A 20,203-nucleotide genomic window follows, 5' to 3' on the forward strand; every position below is an offset into this window, starting at 1 on the left:
TTTTTTTTTGTCTATTGTATATAAGGAAGTTTGCCGAAACGTTCACGAGCCAGGTTTTAGGAATTACTCGATCATAACACTTTTTTTTATTTCCTCATCAGAAATTGCTTTAAGGGGGGGTAGGGTCTAACGGGTATAAAAAAAACACCATTTTCACGATTTTTTTCTAGAGCTATCGTTCAAACAAATGTATTCAAATTTTTTGCATTATACAAAGCATTGTTAAAAGAACATTTAGTAATTTTTTCGTAGAAAAATATTGAAAAATGAGCCGGTGACGGAGCATTTTCAAGGATGCCTTTTAGAAAACAGGATTTGCGGTGGACACTGTATCTCAGCACAGGATCATCTGAAGTCAAAAAATCAGAGCAAAATATTTTTAATGGATGTTTTTCTAGACCCCAACGTTTTTATTTAACTTAAAAATATTTTTATGAAATTTTTGTGGCTGTTTGAAGTAAAAACTACGATTTTTCACTTAAAAATCCGCCATTTTTCACCTCTAAAATCTCCCAAAAGTAAAAAAATCAAAAAAGAAAAACGTTGGGGTCTGGTATTTTATATGTTGAAAATATGTTCCAAATTTGAAAAGAATCGGATAAGTAGTTTTCAAATGACGATGTCCACGGACTTTAAAAATGTGCTTTCGAGAAAAACGCGTTTGAAATTTCTGTTCTTGCTTTCTTGCAGTTTTAGATAGAAGGAGATAAAGGCCTATAACTTCTACAGTTTTGCTTCAATTGACTTGAAAATTTGACACAACATTCTTGAAATGTTTTACAATAAGAAAATAAAAAAATAAAAAAATCGATTTTTTGAAAGTGTTAGACCCTACCCCCCCCTTAAAATAACAAAATGAACTTTGAAATTTTAGTTTTGGGTCAACTCATAAACTTTGCACGTTATCCAGTCAGTTTGGATTTGGTGGCCCACAATTCCCCACAATTTTTCAAAATCCAATTTTTTTTTCTTTTTTTAGAACAGACAGAACTCGGGGAATTAATCAATAAAAAAAAGCCTGATGACGACCTTAAAAATGTAGAAAATCTTTTCATTAATTTTTTTCTTTTTATCTTTTATAATAAAGAAGTTATGAAGCAAAAAAAAGTGTCCCATGAAACCGCACACTTCCCTACTTAATATGGAACTTGAAAGTATGGTAAGTGTTTTTTTTAAGTACGTTCTATGTGCCCTGTAAATAATAGGATTTTTTATTAAAATGAGTTTCAACGTTCTCTTGAAAGATCAAAATAAACGATATTATTTTTGAAATATTTTTTTTAAAGATACATTAACGTTAAACGATGCAACGTGGAATAGTAAAAAAAAAAAAGAATATGAAATGGATTTACAACTTTGCAGACTACATTTTTATCGATGGTGTAACAACTTATTAATCAATATCCTATCAACTTAAGGGCTTTAAACAAACGACTGTGTTATTGATGTCAACTGAATTGAGTGTTGTTTTGATAACTGGATTCAGTTGCTCCTATGCACAGTGGTCCAAAATACGAAAAACGTGATCGTTGCTTATAACTTTTTTAGGTCACATTTCAGCATATTGGTGTCTTCGGAGAAGTTTGTCAGTAAAATCAGTTCTATAATATAAAACTATTATTTTTAGGATTAATCCCCCTACAAGTGAGATAAAATTTCTAACTTCTCTGTTATAGGTTTTAGCTCTTTGATGTCTTCGACAAACTTGTTTAAAATCAAATTTTCTACAACTTTGTCTCAGATGCCAAGTTTCTAAAATAATTATTATCCGAGATATCGGGCAAATAAGAAACTTAACCTCTAAAAATCAGTTTATTAATAATAACTTTTTTCAGTTAATCTTAAGTTTAATAATATGTTCCACAAAGTTTTTTGTCTTACTAAAATACACCACTTTGTTGAACATTTAAAGTTTGTAAAATGTGATACTGCAGAGCTATGTTAAAAAAACTACCGAAAATAGGGCTTTTTCACGCCTTATTTTACAAACACCGGGCAACATCGGGCAGCTCGCTTTAGATGCAAAATAAAGTCGAAGATTTCGTCTACAAGATGCAGGTACAACCGTCAGTATCCACTTGTATCCAAGCGAGATACATCTATTTTAATTTTCCATGTTTGCATTAAAAACAACGATTTCTATGAATCTTCATATAGCGCATTCTACCACGTGTGTTTTCTTCTAGCTTTTCCCTGCGCGATGTCAGAAGCAAAGGTTTGGAAGAGCATTTGTATTATTAGCATCAGGTTATTGTGTGTTCAATTAAAAAAGATATCCTCTACAAGCTGGAGATGCTAATAATACAAATACGCTTCCAAATCTTTGCTTCTGACATCGCGCAGGGAAAAGCTAGAAGAAAACACACGTGGTAGAATGCGCTATATGTAGATTCATAGAAATCGTTGTTTTTAATGCAAACATGGAAAATTAAAATAGATGTATCTCGCTTGGATACAAGTGGATACTGACGGTTGTACCTGCATCTTGTAGACGAAATCTTCGACTTTATTTTGCATCTAAAGCGAGCTGCCCTATGTTGCCCGGTGTTTGTAAAATAAGGCGTGAAAAAGCCCTATTTTCGGTAGTTTTTTTAACATAGCTCTGCAGTATCACATTTTACAAACTTTAAATGTTCAACAAAGTGGTGTATTTTAGTAAGACAAACAACTTTGTGGAACATATTATTAAACTTAAAATTAACTGAAAAAAGTTATTATTAATAAACTGATTTTTAGAGGTTAACTTTCTTATTTGGCTGATATCTCTGATAATAATTATTTTAGAAACTTGGCATCTGAGACAAAGTTGTAGAAAATTTGATTTTAAACAAGTTTGTCGAAGACATCAAAGAGCTAAAACCTATAACAGAGAAGTTAGAAATTTTATCTCACTTGTAGGGGGATTAATCCTAAAAATAATAGTTTTATATTATAGAGCTGATTTTACTGACAAACTTCTCCGAAGACACCAATATGCTTAAATGTGACCTAAAAAAGTTATAAGCAACGATCACGTTTTTCGTATTTTGGACCACTGTGCTATGAGACGCTGTCCATTGGTTTGGTTTCGAAACAACACAACGTTGTGATTATCTGGATTGTACGAAAGTTTTCGGAATAAGTTTGTTATGAGTGACCAGGGCGGTGATAAGTTTCTTTTGCGTTTGTTATATATAGGTGGAGTGTTTCCGATAGATTGTTATGGCAGAAATCAGGACAATTCCAGATTTTTTCTCTACATTTCCTACTGCTTAGTTATCCGTCTTCTATGCCTTTGGGTGGTGATTTTACAGTTTTATGAATTGTCTATGATGAAAATGGAATTCGACAAAACATCGTTTATCCTCATCGCTTGGGGATACTTTCACTGGGACTTTCTGTTAGTTTTGATCACAATTAATACTATTTTCAATGGGGAAGCATACTGAAAATATTACGCCATTATGTCGAAAAGTGTATCAAAAGTAGACAAAAAACACAACCACACATCTTTGAAAACAATAAAATTGGCATTGGTCATTTCCCTAGTTGTTCATTTGTCGATTAATGCAAGTGCGATGACTAAGTTAAGTGATGTCCTCAATTTGCCTCTGGAAATTGCGAAAAGTTCAGTTTTCGATATTTATTCCATTCACATAATCGTGGAGTTGCGAAACTTGTTATTTGAATTCAAAGAACAGCAATCGAGCTTAGCTAGAAAACATTCAGTTGAATGCCCGGAATTGATTGAAGTAACTTTTAAAGGCTGTGAAGATTTATTTTCTTCTTTTGGCGCCTTCAACAAATACTACGGCTTGATAATTTGTTGCTTTTGTGCGGTCTTGCAAATAAGATCTATTTTCGGTTGTTTTTTCGTGCTGTTTTTCATCGACGGACTTCAAACAGGACTTGTTCAGATAGGTTTCTTTTTAGCTGTATACATGTTTGTTGGTTGGACTATTGTACTAGTTTCGGGTGTCCTGGTACATTGTGATAAAGTTGTTCAAGAGGTGAGTACTAAAATGAGTCTACAATATAAACTGCACACTGCTCCTCCTTCCCCCATGAATTTCACTGAACAACATGTATTTAAAAAAGTATGAAACAAGAGATGAATAATGAAAACTTTATCAAAGTTTCTCTATATACTCGTTTCAATATCCGTCTGCACAACTTACACATCCTTTTATAAAACAACCAGCGATTCAATAATATTCACTGCGAAAAAATATTGATATTTTTTTTTAATTGTAGGTACCTATATCTGGTATTTTAAAATTTTCACTTTAAGAGCTCTTTGAAAAATTACTCGTTATAAATGTATTTTTTTCCAATGAAAATATTACAAACATTGTTGAAAGATGAAAATGTAGAAAAAAAATTTCATGCTACACCCATAGAAGAGGTTGCAAAAATCCAATGCCTTTTTAGCAAATCTCTGTGCCGATAATGCTCTGAAATGTGCACTGTGCCGAAGACGGTATGTTTGAAAAACCGTAACTGGCATAAGGACTCAGCTCCCAACCAAAATGATGACCACTACATTCAAGCGAAACAAGAAAAACATTTTATGGGATTTCCTTCCTATTGGATAATTCATCCCAGAAACAAGAAAATAAAAATTAAAACCACAGCGCTGTAGTGAGAATCTGTAACAAACGGCTCGCTAGCTGACAACTAGGCAGAAACCCCCCGAACAACACCTCAGGGTCGGCTAAAGCTAACGCGAACAATGCCCAAGAAAACACTTTAACTTCACCCGTCGTAATTTCCCACTTTATTGCACTACGAACACACTGGTAAGTTTTGTGTCCCACTACCCACAATTTGCGGTTCTCAACCTTATCGTAAATCGTAACTCCTACCTTAAACGATGCCGTGGTACGGGGTATTTAGTAAGGCTGCGGAATATCCACTCTCCCTCTCGTCTTCGGAACGATATCTCGGTGCGGACGAACTAGCTGCTGGCTACCACGATGTAACAGTCCTCAGGTGGCGGCTTGACGAGCAGAATTTCCAGCGTCGCTTCAGTGCCGTAGGTAGACCGCGTGGGATGGGTGCCTAGTGGATCCACTGGATCTGGCCTCGGAGCTGGGTCCACAGTTGACCTTGGGATTTATGCGTTCCAGATGTAGGCCTAACGGGTTGGCAAGCTTCATAAAGTTTGAAGCATAAACTTCGGGGTCCTGGATGTCTCGGTTTTGACAGACTCACGGACACGGACTCACGGAGTCTAAACTACGGTTCTGGACTTTGCTTCCAGACCATTTATTTTTAGCGTCTTCACCAAAAGTCGATGTGTTGACTTTAGCAATGGCGAACCAGAATGAGCTGTCTCAATGCGGATATTGACCTCTCAGCCGCGTATGGTAGCCCATGACGTCATCCCTATTTCGCCCCATCATGTTCCACAATACGCCATCTTGCAGGCCCTAATGGTAGCAGCCATCTGTTGGTGAAGTTCCGAACTTCTCTCGTCTTTAGGGTGTGGGTTGGCGTAGTGCTTGAGGTACACCATCTTTGAGGTCCTACTGGTAGCGGCCCTCTGTTGGTGAAGTTCCGAACTTCTCTGGTAGATGGTTGTGTTGGGTGTGAGTTGTCATAGTGGTTGAAGCAGGAGGATCACTAAAGGCAAACCAAAGCACTTTCTTGAAGCTCTAAATTACTACACGCACAAGATTTCGGCAGAATTGACAGATCCCTTACCGTTGGTACAAATCGAACTCACATCACCAATTGTATCGTCTTGCCAGTCCGACATTCTAACCAGTGTACTATTCGAGCTTCATGCAGGACGAGATATATTTGTCATAGGCTTTCTGTTACCGATCAATCACAAAAAACGTACAACGGCGGCTTCCCGGCGTTTGGCCTCCTTTCAATGCATTCCTTTGTCTTAAGATGGAAACGGGAAAGGGAACGGGAGTGAAGGAACGGGAAACCCATTGAATGAGAACTGTGCTTTGCTTACTGCCTGCTATTACATACACACGCTACATATACACAGCTGCTAAAGCCGGGCAGCTTGGCCGGTGTTGTTTGCCGGTGAATTGAAGGAATGTTTTTGTTGTTGCTTTTGCTACATACACACGCACAGTGCTCGGTTCGCTGGCTGTCTGGTGTTGGCCGGTATTTATTTCCATCCTTCTTCGGCTTGTGATGCGATGGGGAGGAACGCGGAAACGTTTTTATTTTGTTTCATTCAGACATACGCAATTCGGTTGCGCTGGGAGGTTAATGCCGGTGGGCGCAAATCGAATCAGTGCCGGTCGCGTTATCTTCTTGTACCAATGATGCTATGAAATTGACTACACGCCATTGGCACAGAGGCTGAATTTTGGGTGTATCTTTATTTTTTTCCTGAGTTTCTAAATATTAGCGCTCTGATATTTTAAAATTTATCGGAAGTATTTTACTTTTCACCGATAAGGCCGATAAACTAATAATTAACAAACATAACTAACGGGCATTAGATTCTTTATTGGGGTATTTTACTGAATAGTGATTTGTAAATTTAGTACCTATTACTATCTTCAAATTTGGAAACACAATATAGAAAATCAACACTTTAAGTATAAATTTAGTAGAAAACTAGCTGACCCGGTAAACTTCGTTTTACCCGGTCCTTTATAAATCGTTGGAAAATGTTTAAAGCTCTTTAACTACTTCGTGCTCGTGAATCAGTTTTCGTGAAAATCGTCTTCAAGTTGTTCCAGTTTTGTCCCGTTTCTTGTTGATTTTGTATGGGGACCCCCCGCCCTTCCATAAAAAGTGAAATTCTAGAAATTATTATACAAACCATCGCTGACCCGAAAAACCCTCGGATACAAAATTTCACTTAATTCCGACCGACCATTCAAACGTGATGGTGTTACAAAGAAAACGCCTCCATTTTTATATATCTATAAGATATGATTATCAAAATCAGTTTCTGGATATGAAGCTTCTGGAACCTAATTTTATTTGATTTCCCCTTGAATTTAAAGTAATCATTCAAAATTTTCAATTTTAATTGTAGGGGAGATAAAAGTATAATAGCCACCTTAAGGAAGACGCTTATTTAACCATAGAAAACAGCTATAATATGTGACTCACATAATTGTTTCGTGTTCAGACACTAAAAAAGTCTATTTCTCAAGTGGATAATACTTGAAAAAGTAGATGAAAACGTTTAAAAAAGTATTTTAAAAATTTTTGCCGAAAGCTGAAAATCTGTCACTTAAGGGGCATAATGAGAACTGGGCCAGTATAAGCAACTTAATCGGGGTGCGATGAGCGTTTTCTGTTGTGGAATCTAGCAGCAAATTTCACTCGATGAAGTCAACCAAATAATAGAGCTACAGCTTGATATGTTTCGTCTGACGATTTGGCCTATTGGTTAGATGTCGGAGAGGTAATCAGTAGGCTTGAGTTCGATTGCTGCTCGAGGTGGTTTTTTTCATTCACCATTCATGATCGGTTTTTTTCATTCACCATTCATGATCGTTGCATTTTACACTAAACGGTGAGGCGTAGATCCATCAAACAAAGCAATACTAAAATAATGTATGACTTTTTGTAGAATACAAGCAATTCACACACACTCATACATTATGTTTTTGGTGCTTTGCATCACCCGCCAAGACGCTACTAGTCATGAAATGCAACAATCAAAATAATCGATCATGAATGGTAAATGAAAAAAAAAATCACTTCGAACAGGAATCGAACTCCAGCCTATTGATTACCTCTCCAACATCTAACCAATTAGCCAAATCGTCAGACGAAACAAGTCAAGCTGGAGCTCTATTATTTAGTTGACTTCATCAAGTGAAATTCGCTGCTAGATTCTATGGCAGGAAACGCTCATCGTGCCCTGATTAATTGTGCTCTGTTCGCCCCGAGTTAACAAATTAAAGTTAAAAGGCGTTTTAAAATTGATCTAGGTGAAAAAAAATTAATGATGGTGAAAATTGCGGAACAATGTTTATGCTGGACCTGTTTGGGCACCTTACCAATCCGTTCACATCGAAAGGATAGAGAGGGTCCAGAAAAATTCCTTCGCTATGCATTACGAAGATTGCCCTGGCGAGATTCTGTACGTTTACCACCTTATTCAGAGAGATGTGGTCTTCTGTCACTGACGTCTTTGGGTCAAAGAAGGACGTACTTGCAACGGATCTTCGTGTACGACATCTTAACAAACGTTATTGATTGCCCGATTTGCACGCTCCAGCTCGACAACTACGCAATCAAAATTTTCTCTGGCTACCAAGAAGCAGAACGAGTTTTGGCCAAAATAATTTCGATGCTGTCATGCTTTCAACGAGGTTTCCCACCTGTTCGACTTTAACGTATCAAATTCGATGTATAAACGTTCGATCCGTGATTTAACTTAATTTTTAAAAGATACATTGTATGTTACTTAGGTTAATTTTTAATTTTAAGACTTTAAGTCTATATGACTTCACGGTCAAAGACTCCAAATAAATGAATAAAATTTCAATGTTATTGTGTAAAGGGTGTCCACGATGAAATTGTCTCATACAAAATTGATTCGCAAAATTCGAGTTTTAATCCGAATTCATTTTACGGACCCTCGAATCACCGCGTCCTCCCAGTTTGCTACTCTGGGTCCATGGGTGCAATTGGACGGCTCATGATACAATGCTAAGGAACACTGTACCCCCCGCCATAAAGTCCACCTGGGGCCACTGACCTTTGCTTCTACCTCGAACTGTTTGACACACTTTGCATCAATAGTGGGAGGTCAATTCGCGCTAGTGCGCTCCAAGGCAATACTCGCTTCCGAATCCTCTGTCAGCAATACCTCATTCTAACACAACTCGATGCGCAGTCCCTCCTTTGGCGAGTAAGGACCCGACATCTCATCGTGTGAATGAGGTCCCCATGTAGCGCAACTACTAGCTTTGTGGAACTAATCCAGGAAGTCCAGAAACACAAAGCGAGTTGTCGACGACACGTGGATCAGGGGGGGGGGGGGGGGAGGGTAAGCCTCCTAAGCCACGTGTAGCGTTGACTTAAGTCACTACTCAGCGCAACTACTCAATCTTCAAGTCGGGTGCTTAACTCCCCGAAGCGCAGATCGAGCCGTAGACCGCCCTCATCAAGTCGCACTCGCGGTTCGGGCGCATCAATTCCCGAAACGCGTGTGCCTCTCTGACACTGACGTGTAAAATACGTCGCTAAGTGATAGGCCCACCATTGGCCTCCACTTTGCGCATCTACTCGTTATGGGAGTCGGGTCTATCTATACCCACCAGAATGCAAAACGAGTTGGCGATCGCTCTCCCTCCGGTCACGTCCGCATTTCGGTGCCATGTCCCCCAAACGCGTGTTGGACCCTCATCCTCACACCAGAGTACTGGTACCTAAGTACCCGGGTGCACCTTTTTCTCGCGCGGGTTTGGCAGACCCGTCGACGGTCTCTAGTGGGTTTAGTAGTAGTTCTCTTGGCCGTACATCTGCAATACGCCGTACTTGCAGACAAGTTTCCGCCCTGGACCACGAGGAGGTGGAACTACCAGCCCAGAGCAGCCGCTTCTGGAGGCACTCTTTCATGTACACCTGTCCGTTCATCGTGTCTTGGGTCACGAAAAGTGATGGCTTGCCAAACCGGGAATTTATTCGCAAATTTGGACATCTTCTGAATGCGGACACGCTCCGGATCGCTGAACTTATTCTTGGCTGTGAAAAATAGGTTGCCGAGGATCTGTTTGAAGTCGGCCTACAAAAATGTTTTGTCCTTCATGATGCAACATTCAACTGTCATCAGCATGTTGAGGTACAACTTCTTGGCATGGGTTTCGGTGGGCTTGTTCTGCTTCTCGTTGCAATTAGAGGCCTTTTGTACCTTTAACGTTCGAAGCCCAGCCTTAGTTTTGGCCTTCTGGATAAAACTTCGGCTTAGGTGCAGCTTCTTAGCCACATCCCGAACGGAGGCGTTCGGATTTCGGTTGAAGACCCCAACTACGTGGTTGTGATTTGTTTTACGGAATACTTTTTCCTCCACTTCTGGGCTTCCGATCGGTGTTCAATCGTTCCTCGAACCGCTTAATCACTCGCGACACCGTGGAATTCGCGATTTTCGACGTTTTAGCAATGGAACGATGCGAGAGTTCTCGTAATGAATACGCAAGATTTTATCACGCACGAGCTGTTCTTTTGACTCCATTTCCGCGAGTTTTGATCACATGGCTTAAAAACTGGCAGAATGTAAACAATGCACTATGAACTAAATCCACCCACATTTTTATTAAACTTTACCCAACGGTTGAAAAGTTAGAGCAATTTCATAGTGTGGCAATTTCATCGTGGACACATAATTGCTGTAGATCTTGAAATCCAGGAGTGTTGGTTAAAAATCACTAAAAGATCTTCTGGCTGTTTAGCATGATAGATTGCCTTGTTGCCGAAAAAAATGTGGAATGATAAGGGGATAGTTTTAATTCACTGGGGGGAAATTAAAACCGAGGCAAACTGATTTTGGAAGATTTTTGCGTCCCAACCTCTATTTTTGTCAAATTTTTTCTCTTCCTTCATATTTTCTGGCATTTAGTTATTTTAAAACTAAGCAGTTTAGAGTGAAATCGATCAATGATGATTGATGAAGTAACAAACCTACAACAACAAAAAATATGTAAAATCTTTTCATTATCCTTTATTCATTCAGCGATACAGATAAGAGGGAAGAATGACAGATAGTGACAAATTCCCAAAAAAAAAACAATACAGATTTCGTCTAGATAATCTTAAAAAAAATCTAAATCTTTTTGATATTTTACACTTTTGTTGAAAAAGGCACAAACTTTTTCAATGATCCTTGTATTTTTCAAAATTTATACTGGAAATAAGAGCTGATTAAAAATACAAAATTTGTATTTAGTGCTCCTAAATAAGTCGAAATCAGATTTCAAATTCTTTGCATCTCGGAAAATATGAATTTCGTTTCCTTGTGTTATAGTTTTGAATGCAGATTTTGGGTTCTGGAGATGAATTTGAAACTTCATCTTCAACACCAATTCCTTCATATTGAAACAGCTTTTATAAATACTTTTTTGATTCTTTTTGGCTTTAAAAACTCATAAAGGGTGATACGGTCAAAATTTGGTCAATATCAACTTGACGTATTTCTTTCAATTTTGCATTTAAAAAACCTGAACACCCCTCATTTTGAAGGTGTGTGTGTGTAGAATGTTGCTCCTATTTTGATTTTGGAATTCACTCTTCAGTTGTCAAAATGCAGTCCAAGGAAGAAGAGCAGCGTAGAAAATTTTGCTCGCGCATCGCAAAAATCCGAGCTACTCGCACGCAAAGCTGGCAAAATCGCAAAAAGTTGCCAAATCAACCGTTACAAATGTAATTTAAGTGTTTGGGGAACGTTTGTATTTAGTGCTCCTAAACCGCTGTGCTTGAAAACCGGAAGCCGCTGAGACGACAAAGAGAGTTGCCGGTAGTTTCAAGCGAAACCCTAACCTCTCTCTCCGAGATGCCGCAAATAAGCTGGGTGTATCGTCTACAACCGTGCATCGAGCCAAAAACCGAGCCGGACTATCGACTTACAAGAAGGTAATGACTCCAAATCGCGATGATAAACAAAATACGACGGCCAAAGCGCGATCCCGGAGGCTGTACACGACGATGCTGACGAAGTTTGACTGCGTGGTAATGGACGACGAAACCTACGTCAAAGCCGACTACAAGCAGCTTCCGGGACAGGAGTTTTATACGGCAAAAGGAAGGGGAGAGGCAGCAGATATTTTCAAGCACATGAAACTGCCAAAGTTCGCGAAGAAATATCTGGTTTGGCAAGCCATCTGTACCTGTGGCTTGAAAAGCAGCATTTTCATAGCTTTCGGGACTGTCAACCAAGAAATTTACGTGAAAGAGTATTTGAATAAACGTCTGCTTTCTTTCCTGAAGAAACACGGTTGTTCCGTACTGTTTCGGCCGGATTTGGCATCTTGCCATTACGGTAATAAGGCCATGGAGAGGTACGCCGCCAACAACGTGCAGGTGGTTCCCAAGAACAAGAACCCTCCCAACACGCCAGAGCTCCGCCCAATTGAGAAATACTGGGCTATTGTCAAGCGGAACCTAAAGAAGACCAAAAAAAACTGCTAAGGACGAGCAGCAGTTCAAGGCAAACTGGCTTTCTGCGTCGAAGAAGGTGGACAAGGTGCCTGTACAAAATCTGATAGCAGGGGTTAGGCGTAAGGCCTGGCAATTCGGATTTCGAAAAACGGACCCTAACTGAATATTTTTACTGAATCTAATACTAATTAAACTTGAAAAAGAAATTTAATTTGATTTTTTAAATAAACGATTTTACCAATTTCACGCGTTTTCCCATGACCAAATTTTGACCTTATCACCCTATATCTACGATAGCACGTTGTTTTTTCATGAAAATTGATATTCCTCTATTCTAACATTTAGAAGATGCTTCTAAAAATCGTTTGTTTTTCATAGAAAGCAAAACTTTCAAGTGATTTTTAATAAGCGATTTAAAATAGGTTGTATTTTTTTCAAGCGCGTTTTTCTCGATTCGCCATTTATGGAGATAGATCCTTTTCATGTGTTGGTACAGGTTTGATCTCAAGCCGGCCAAATAGCCAAGAAATACGTATGGAAAGTCCATTTGACACTGCACAGGTGGAATCACGCAAGCTTGAAAATCGAAATACTTCACTGTGCTGAAACATAAGTTTCGCAACTTATATTGTGCTTTGTTTTGGATAAACGTGTCAAATATGTTTTTGGGATTTTCTGTTGCAATCCCACGAAACAAAGAAAATAATATGGTAGGATTTTTAGTGATTATTTTTCATTCTACCTAGTGAATATGTGTTGTGAGCCTACTTGGTTGAATGATTCTACCGAATCAAAGCAATCGAAAGATTCCCTTTAATTCAACCACGGTACCTTGGTTGAATTAAAAGGAATCTTTCGATTGCTGTGGTTCAGATTTTTCTTACTTCTAACTTAATTCCCTTCTTCCTTAGGTAATCTTTATATTTATAATTGAGTTTTTCAGTATCCTCAACTTCCGAGTCACAAGTAATTGCATTCCGATAAAGTATCATACTGCCGTGATATGACGAAGTGACGCATGTCCATTTTTTCCGATTTTGACTTTTTGACCCTATTTTGTGCGTTTTCCTTTGAGCTTTCAAATGCTTTCAACAAATCTAAAAAATATCAAACAGTTTTTGAGAACAACGAAAAAAACGAATCGCCAAAAGTGCGATTTATACGACGAAGTGACGCATATCCACGTGTTCTAGAAAGTGATACAGAACAATTGCAATAACCAGTAGAATTTTCATGCGACATTTCTCAGATTTGGAAAAATATCATGTTTTAACATGACATGAAAACATGATCTGTTTAATATTAAATAGAGAAGCCCCCCCCCCCCTTCCTCAGAAAAAGGGGTCTAAAACTAAAATGCTGTCGAGCCTGTATGGTAAATAATATTTGAATGCTAATGTCCACATCTACATTAATTAAAAACTAGAGAAATTATTTAATATTTGTAGAATATTACTAATTTTTCATAAATTTTACGTTGTTTATTTATTACAAATATTTTTTTGAGTGGCGAAATCGAAAGTATTATTTATTTTTAAAGTTGTGCACTCGAATTTTCTAAACCAGAAAAAATCCAGTTCCAGGAATAAGAAGTTTTTTAAAAATTCAATTATTTATTTAGTTAGAAAATCATAAAAAATAAACAATAATCCTCCAAAAAAAATTTTTTTATTGAGCTTTTCCCAAAAATCTTTCATTTGGCATCAATAGACAAAGTTTCTTCAAAATCGTTATTTTTTCAACCTCTCTTCCTCTGTTTTCATTTCTAAAGTGAAGCGAAGATTTAAGGTCAAAGTCTGGGCGCGATACTTCCTTGAGTTCTTTCACTGTGAATTAAGAAAATCGCTTCCAATCTCCTTGAAAACAAGATTTAAAATGAAACGAAACGATCCTCTGACGACTTTCACATTTTTTATTTCGGCCAGTTTTGGTCGCTGGGCATATTTTTTTAACACCCTATATTTCTTCCTTACTCGAATGTAATTGAGGAAGATCCAACGCACTGGCCATTTTAACTGAGGAACGAAATTTGTTTCACTTGCACGACAAGACTATAGAAAAGCGTCACTCCGACGGAGAATTGTCAAGTCAAAACAAAGGTTTATACGCCGAACTGACGCATATCCATTTGAAGGAATAGTTCGAATTTTACACAAAATATAGAATTGTGTTTCAAAAGGCTGCATTTGTCATCTATCTTTGCATAAATTCTACAGATCACATTTTATGAGAAGTCCCAGATTAACGAATAAAGAGGAAAAAGAGAAAATCGCTTTTATTCGCTAAAAACAAAAATGGTTTATGCGTCACTTCGACGTAACACGGCAGCATACTGTTTTGATTTGTTCGATTGCATGTTTATGTAAGCCAGTTGGTTTTTGCAATATTGTGTCTCTTGGATTAGATTGGATTGATGAAAATCTCTTAGTTTGCTAGACAGGGTAGCGAATTAATCTGAAAGCAACAGAAACCATTTTTTCAATTTAGTCTTATCATGAAAGCCCAGAAATCCCATCATAAGAAACATTTATTCCGATCACAGCCAATTTTGTATGGCTGGTTAAAGTTGTTCGGATTTTGCTCCGTGTTTTATAATCGCAAAACTAGAAATGTCGAACTCCTAAGAAGTCGTGAATCATATCTGGTCTACGCAATTTTCCTGAGCATCTGTGGAACATGTTTTATTGGAGCTCAAATTCTATGTAAAGGCGGTAGCTTCGAATGTTTAGTAAATCCCAGTGGCAGTCGAACCATTTTTGGCGTTGAACTTATTGTGAATGCTTTAGTTATAACTTATTTTCTCAGTATGAGGTTGCATTTTTTTGCCAATACCAAAATTTTCGTCAGACTTATCAATCATTTACAGCTTTTAAGTGAAAATTTCGATTTCACCTTCAAGTGTTTGGGAGTTTTTAGTAACAGCGGAATTTGTATTTTAATCTTGGTGCACAATATTGTAAGATGTCCTTTTTATATGGAGATACTCAATAGTTTGTCAGCAGTTTCACTTGTGATTTACTTCACAATCCAATCGATTTCGGTTGTTTTGATAGAGTTTGAAATGGTTATTGTCCTTTACACGCTACTAAGAATTACTTCTGCAATCCAAAGTAAAGGGTTTGAAAGGATAAGTTTTGAACAGCTTTTTGAAATGTTGCCTAACTTTTTCAAATATCTGACTCTAGTAAATAAATACTACGGGCTGCCCTTTCTCATGACTCTGGCACATCAAGTTCTTTGGTCAATTATCTACTTTTACAATGTTCTGATTGATTCGAAGAACCGTGCTTTGGCCAGTATTTTAATAGCTATTCTGGATCCATTCTGGTGCATTGCAACAATTTTCGTGATAATTTCCGTGAATTGTTTTGATAGAATTTCTTACCGGGTAAGTATCAAATGCCTGTTGTTAAAGAACTTGTTTTTAGAAACTTAAATTATATATTTTCTACTCAATTTTTTTAGTAAATGTGTTATGACGTCAGTACAAGTTTCGAATGAAAAATGAACATGGCCTATTTAATTTAAAAGTGGCTCCATAGAGTAACTACCAAAACGCGGTTTTAAGTTCGATAGTAATGTCACATGCATGTTAAGTCTTCACTTCAAAAGAGTTAAAATTGTTGAAACAAAATATATATAAAGGTTAAATTGTGTAAAAGGGCAGAAAATAAATAGTTTATTCTATTATTATGTATGAATCAATCTGAGTCTATTTGATTCTTAAATATATTATACATAGCTGATCACTCTTTGAAAAAAATATTTTTTTTTGAACATTGCATATTTTTTAATATTAATTTCCTTTCTTTTCACAGGCCAATGAAATAGTGAACTGCGTGCGATTCTACAACGAGCGCAACTTGCTGGACCAAAAAATCACCAAACAGATCAACAAGTTTCTGCTGAAAAATTTACTCCAGAAGAAGAAATTTACTGCTTGCCGGTTCTTCGACATCGACAACCGTGTAATCTATATGGTAATAAATTGGTTCTCTAAGAGTGAAATTTTTTAAATTAAAATTTATAATTGTTTTTTTTTCAGATTTTTAGCTCGATCGTCACTTATTTGGTCATCTTAATTCAATTCAAACAACTTGAACTGAGTCTACAGAAAACATAAATCATAGAGGTTGGTTTTGAAAAAAGTTACCCGCAATAAGAGAGTGAAACTTTTAGAAACAAGGTAAAACAATATAATTGGTTTAATTGTAAGCTTTAGCATTTATTTTTCGAAAACGTACCGAATATCATACGGATGAAACTTTCGGAAACATTTTCACAATGAATCTTAAAACTCAAGAACGAATTTAACCTTTAGTGTCTGTGCAAAAGTTTCTAGCTCTTCAAGATGATAAATTATGAATTGGAAAAAAAGTGAATTATTTTTCTGCTTCAAAATGTGATCCTGAAGCCTAGCTGATTACTACTAGGTGAGTAAGTTTTAATCTTATAGAAGACAGTAACAGTAATTGAATATTGACTAACATAACGATGTATGTACCTACAGTCTGAAACTTTAAACTGATGTTTGCAATGTTAAATATTCATCCATTTATCAGTCGGGGGAAATTACTAAAGGGATGATTTCTTTAAGAACATTTTTCAATTTGAGATATGTACTGTTTAAAAGCTACTGTTTCATATTGCGAACTATGGAAAAATTCCTCGTCAAGCTAACTCGACGTACAAATTTGTTTGGCGTAACATCCGTGGAATATGACCCGAAAAAATTGGTTTTTAAAACTTCTCGAACTGCCTGTCGGTACCTCCTGGCAACTGTGAACTTGCTGGTTTGTGTGGAATTTTTTAGGAATTTTATGGTCGAGAATCCTTTATTCAATTTGGTGGCCGAATCGGAAAGCAACTACGTAGTCAGCAGTATTTTCTTGGTCATGATTCTCATATACCCAGCACACATCGTGCTTTTAATCATACGAAATTTGTTGAATCCGTGCCTGGTCGTAAATATTATGAACGAGCTGCTCAAATTTAAGAAAAGCATCACCAGGAGGTTTCCAACTGAAAAAGGCAAACACTTGAAAAAGTTTAATCTAGAAATATTTTTCGTGTATGTTACGATTCAAAGTTTTTGCAGTATAATGATGACTTATACATCAGCCAAAGGAATGGCTATCCTTCAGGTTTCTTTCTATAACTTCCTACAATTTGTCAGCACCATGTATTTGATTTTGAGCGCTTCAATCGGTTCCCTTATAAGGATGCAGTTTTCATGCCTAAATGAGTGTATTAAAAGTGCGCAAAGTGTCGAAAATATTGTATGGATCGAAATACACCATGACGCGATAATTCGATTGAGTTATAAGTTTTGTGGATGGATATCGGTGTATTTGCATGCACTTGTCCTGATGACCATAAGTGAAAATACCTTTTTGGGATATAACATGATTCAAGGGGTCTTCAACAGTACTGTAGTGTTCGGATGGCGGTTTTGGTTTTTTATTTGTGCAGATTTTTTGTGGCTGTCTATGGAGTGGTACATGTTACTAACTGTTCTCAGATCTGTTAGAAACCTGGCAAAAGTGGTAAGTAAACACCATTTCACACTTGCAAAGCTTATGTGGTTTCCGCATTTAGACAAGGTTTGCTTAAAGCGGAATAAAACCGAAGTAAATCATAATTTCAATGTACTTTTCACACAAAATATTTCAAACCATGTTAAACTAACAATTCATACTATTGTCAAATGATCCAGCTAAGAGATACTATTTTAAGCCCGACTCGGAACTGCTTTATCGGCCAACTCCTGTAATGGTCTAGTAACTGAGACTATATGACCAACGTATTCATTTATGTTCCGTAGAGTTTACAATCTTTTATACTTCGTAGAGATATTTTGTATTCTTTAATACTTAGTAGATTTTACAATTTTTCGTTTCTTGTATTTTCTTTTTGTGTTACATTATATCGTGTGTGTTGGTTCTAATGTCCCTGGACTTATAAAATGTCCTTCGCCTAGTTGGAGGCGATGGGATTTGGCCGACGAATTTTGGCGGTAGCTAGGGAAGGCGGAAGAGAAGATCAAAAAAAAGTTTTATGTAAGATAGGAGTTTATCTTTTTTTAAAATTCAGCATCAGGAGTTTTTTTTTAAATTATCGATGGTGCGTCAGTTGAGGGCAGTTTTGTTCCAATGAACGATAATTTTCGGCGGCCGAATTCGTTCACTTACATCTAGAACTTAAGGGCTGAAAATTGTGTTCCATATTAACATGTATCACATTAGAATTTTCGCAGTGTTAGAAAAGTGAGGCATTGTTAGTAAACAACTGAAGCTTCCCGTGGAAGTGCATTTTTGCCAGATCGTTGATAAACAATATGAAAAGTATAGGACCTAGGTTGCTACCTTGGGGTACTGCTGAAGAAATATGCCCAAGGAAGCAACACGTACCGTAAACATTCATTCGGTTTAAAAAATAACTTGATGATAAAGCATTTTTGCCCAAGTATACCATGATTAATGGCATCGAACAGTTTTTTTTTAAGTCGATGAAGAGTTTGCCAACAAGTTCTTTTCTGTTCAAAGACTCATATATGTCCTGAATCAACTAACAAGACGCCTTTTGGGTACTGGAATCTTGCCGAAATCCGTATTGGCAAGAATAGATTAGGTCGTATCTTATTGTGAACGAATCGATCCGATTAACTATCAATTTTTCGAGTTATTTAAACAGGAACATCGGCCTGCAGTTGTTTACATCAGTTAGACTGCCTGAATTAAACACGTACCGATACAACACGCAGCACAGTGTTTAGACAGGATGGGTAAACCTAGAGTTTCGGCTGAATAGGCCGAATATTTATTTTTAAAGTAACAGATTTGTCAAAACTTTCACATTATTTTGGATAATTTATGAAATATCTCAAAGAAATGTTGAAACAGCTACACAATCATCAAAAACTTCTGGTTTCAGTAAACATCTCAGGTGTATTCATGTAACCTTCACTGTAGATCGTACAGGAGAATGCTGACAAGCATAGTATCATAATTTGATTATCGTATTCCAGATTGTCTTGATATATCCAGGCTTGTCCTTAAATCCAACAAAGAACTCGATATAAGTCAAATCTGGCCGGGATGCCCAGATATTTCACATTTTCGTAGATGACGGAAAGAATTAAAGAAACATAAGCTATCAAAGAACGAAAGAACATAAGCCTTAAATATCATGAATTTTTCGAAAAAGATACAACGGCTCACCGACAGGACTTGAACCTGCAATCTCCGCTTCAGTACAACGGCGCGTTAGCCAATTCCACCACGGTGAACGTGATGAAACCGGCGAACCCGAGCAATCGAGCTCTGCCGATCAACTGCTGGACCTTCTATCGAAAACACAATGTATATCCCGCATGTGATCATTCCCGCTATTGATATCTCTTGTTTCCAGAGATGCCAATATGCCTGATTTTTCAGGGATTGCCTGATTTTTCGAGGCTCTGCCTGACAACCTGAAAAGCCATTAAATTTCCCTGATTTTTCAAAAAATGCCTGATTTTGCATGATTTTTGCGAATGTGATGAAAAATGGGTAGTAAGGTACTAAATTAGGTACCATTGCTGAAGTTAAAAAGCGAAAATGTGGCTGAATGAAACCAATCAAAAGATTCCCATTAATTCATATCTTAAAAAGGGAATGAAAAGGAATCTTTCGGCTTTGATTCAGTAGAATTATGCAACCAAGTAGGCCCACAACACAGTAAAAATGTAGAGTGATGACCAAAAACAAAAAAAAAGGTCATCACTTTTAGAGGAATTTCCGTTACTTATGTAGCCTGATTTTGCCTGATTTTTATTTCACCAGTTCCCTGATTTTTGAAAATATATGTTGGCAACCCTGCTTGTTTCTCTAACCCCACCCATCGACTCGGGATTTAAGCCGAGCGAGCACATGGTCGATTGCTTCGGGTTTGCCGCAACTTACGGTCAGCAGGGATGCCAACTATTTTTCGAAAAAGTCTGGAAGATTTTGAAAAAATGTCTGGAAATGGCTGGAAATGTCTGGATAGCTTAGTTTTGAAGGTGGTGACCTTTTTTTTTGGTCGCCAGATCTCAATGTTGCAGATAGCAACTAATCGTTTGTTTCTGTTACTATCAGTTAAGCGGGCCATA

At 37.3% G+C, this 20,203-nt stretch overlaps 1 protein-coding gene across 1 annotated transcript in view; it reads left to right on the forward strand.

Annotated features, from left to right (window-relative positions):
* Positions 1 to 16,252, forward strand: part of LOC129743053 (transcription factor E2F5) — a 128,139-nt gene extending 111,887 nt beyond the window's left edge. The window contains exons 3-4 of the transcript XR_008736585.1: positions 15,891 to 16,052; positions 16,118 to 16,252. The gene's annotated coding sequence lies outside the window, so the exon portion shown is untranslated. The remainder of the gene's footprint in view (positions 1 to 15,890; positions 16,053 to 16,117) is intronic.
* The last annotated feature ends 3,951 nt before the right edge of the window (positions 16,253 to 20,203 follow it).

This window comes from Uranotaenia lowii, chromosome 2 (genome assembly GCF_029784155.1).
Source record: "Uranotaenia lowii strain MFRU-FL chromosome 2, ASM2978415v1, whole genome shotgun sequence".
NCBI classification, from domain to species: Eukaryota; Metazoa; Arthropoda; class Insecta; order Diptera; family Culicidae; genus Uranotaenia; species Uranotaenia lowii.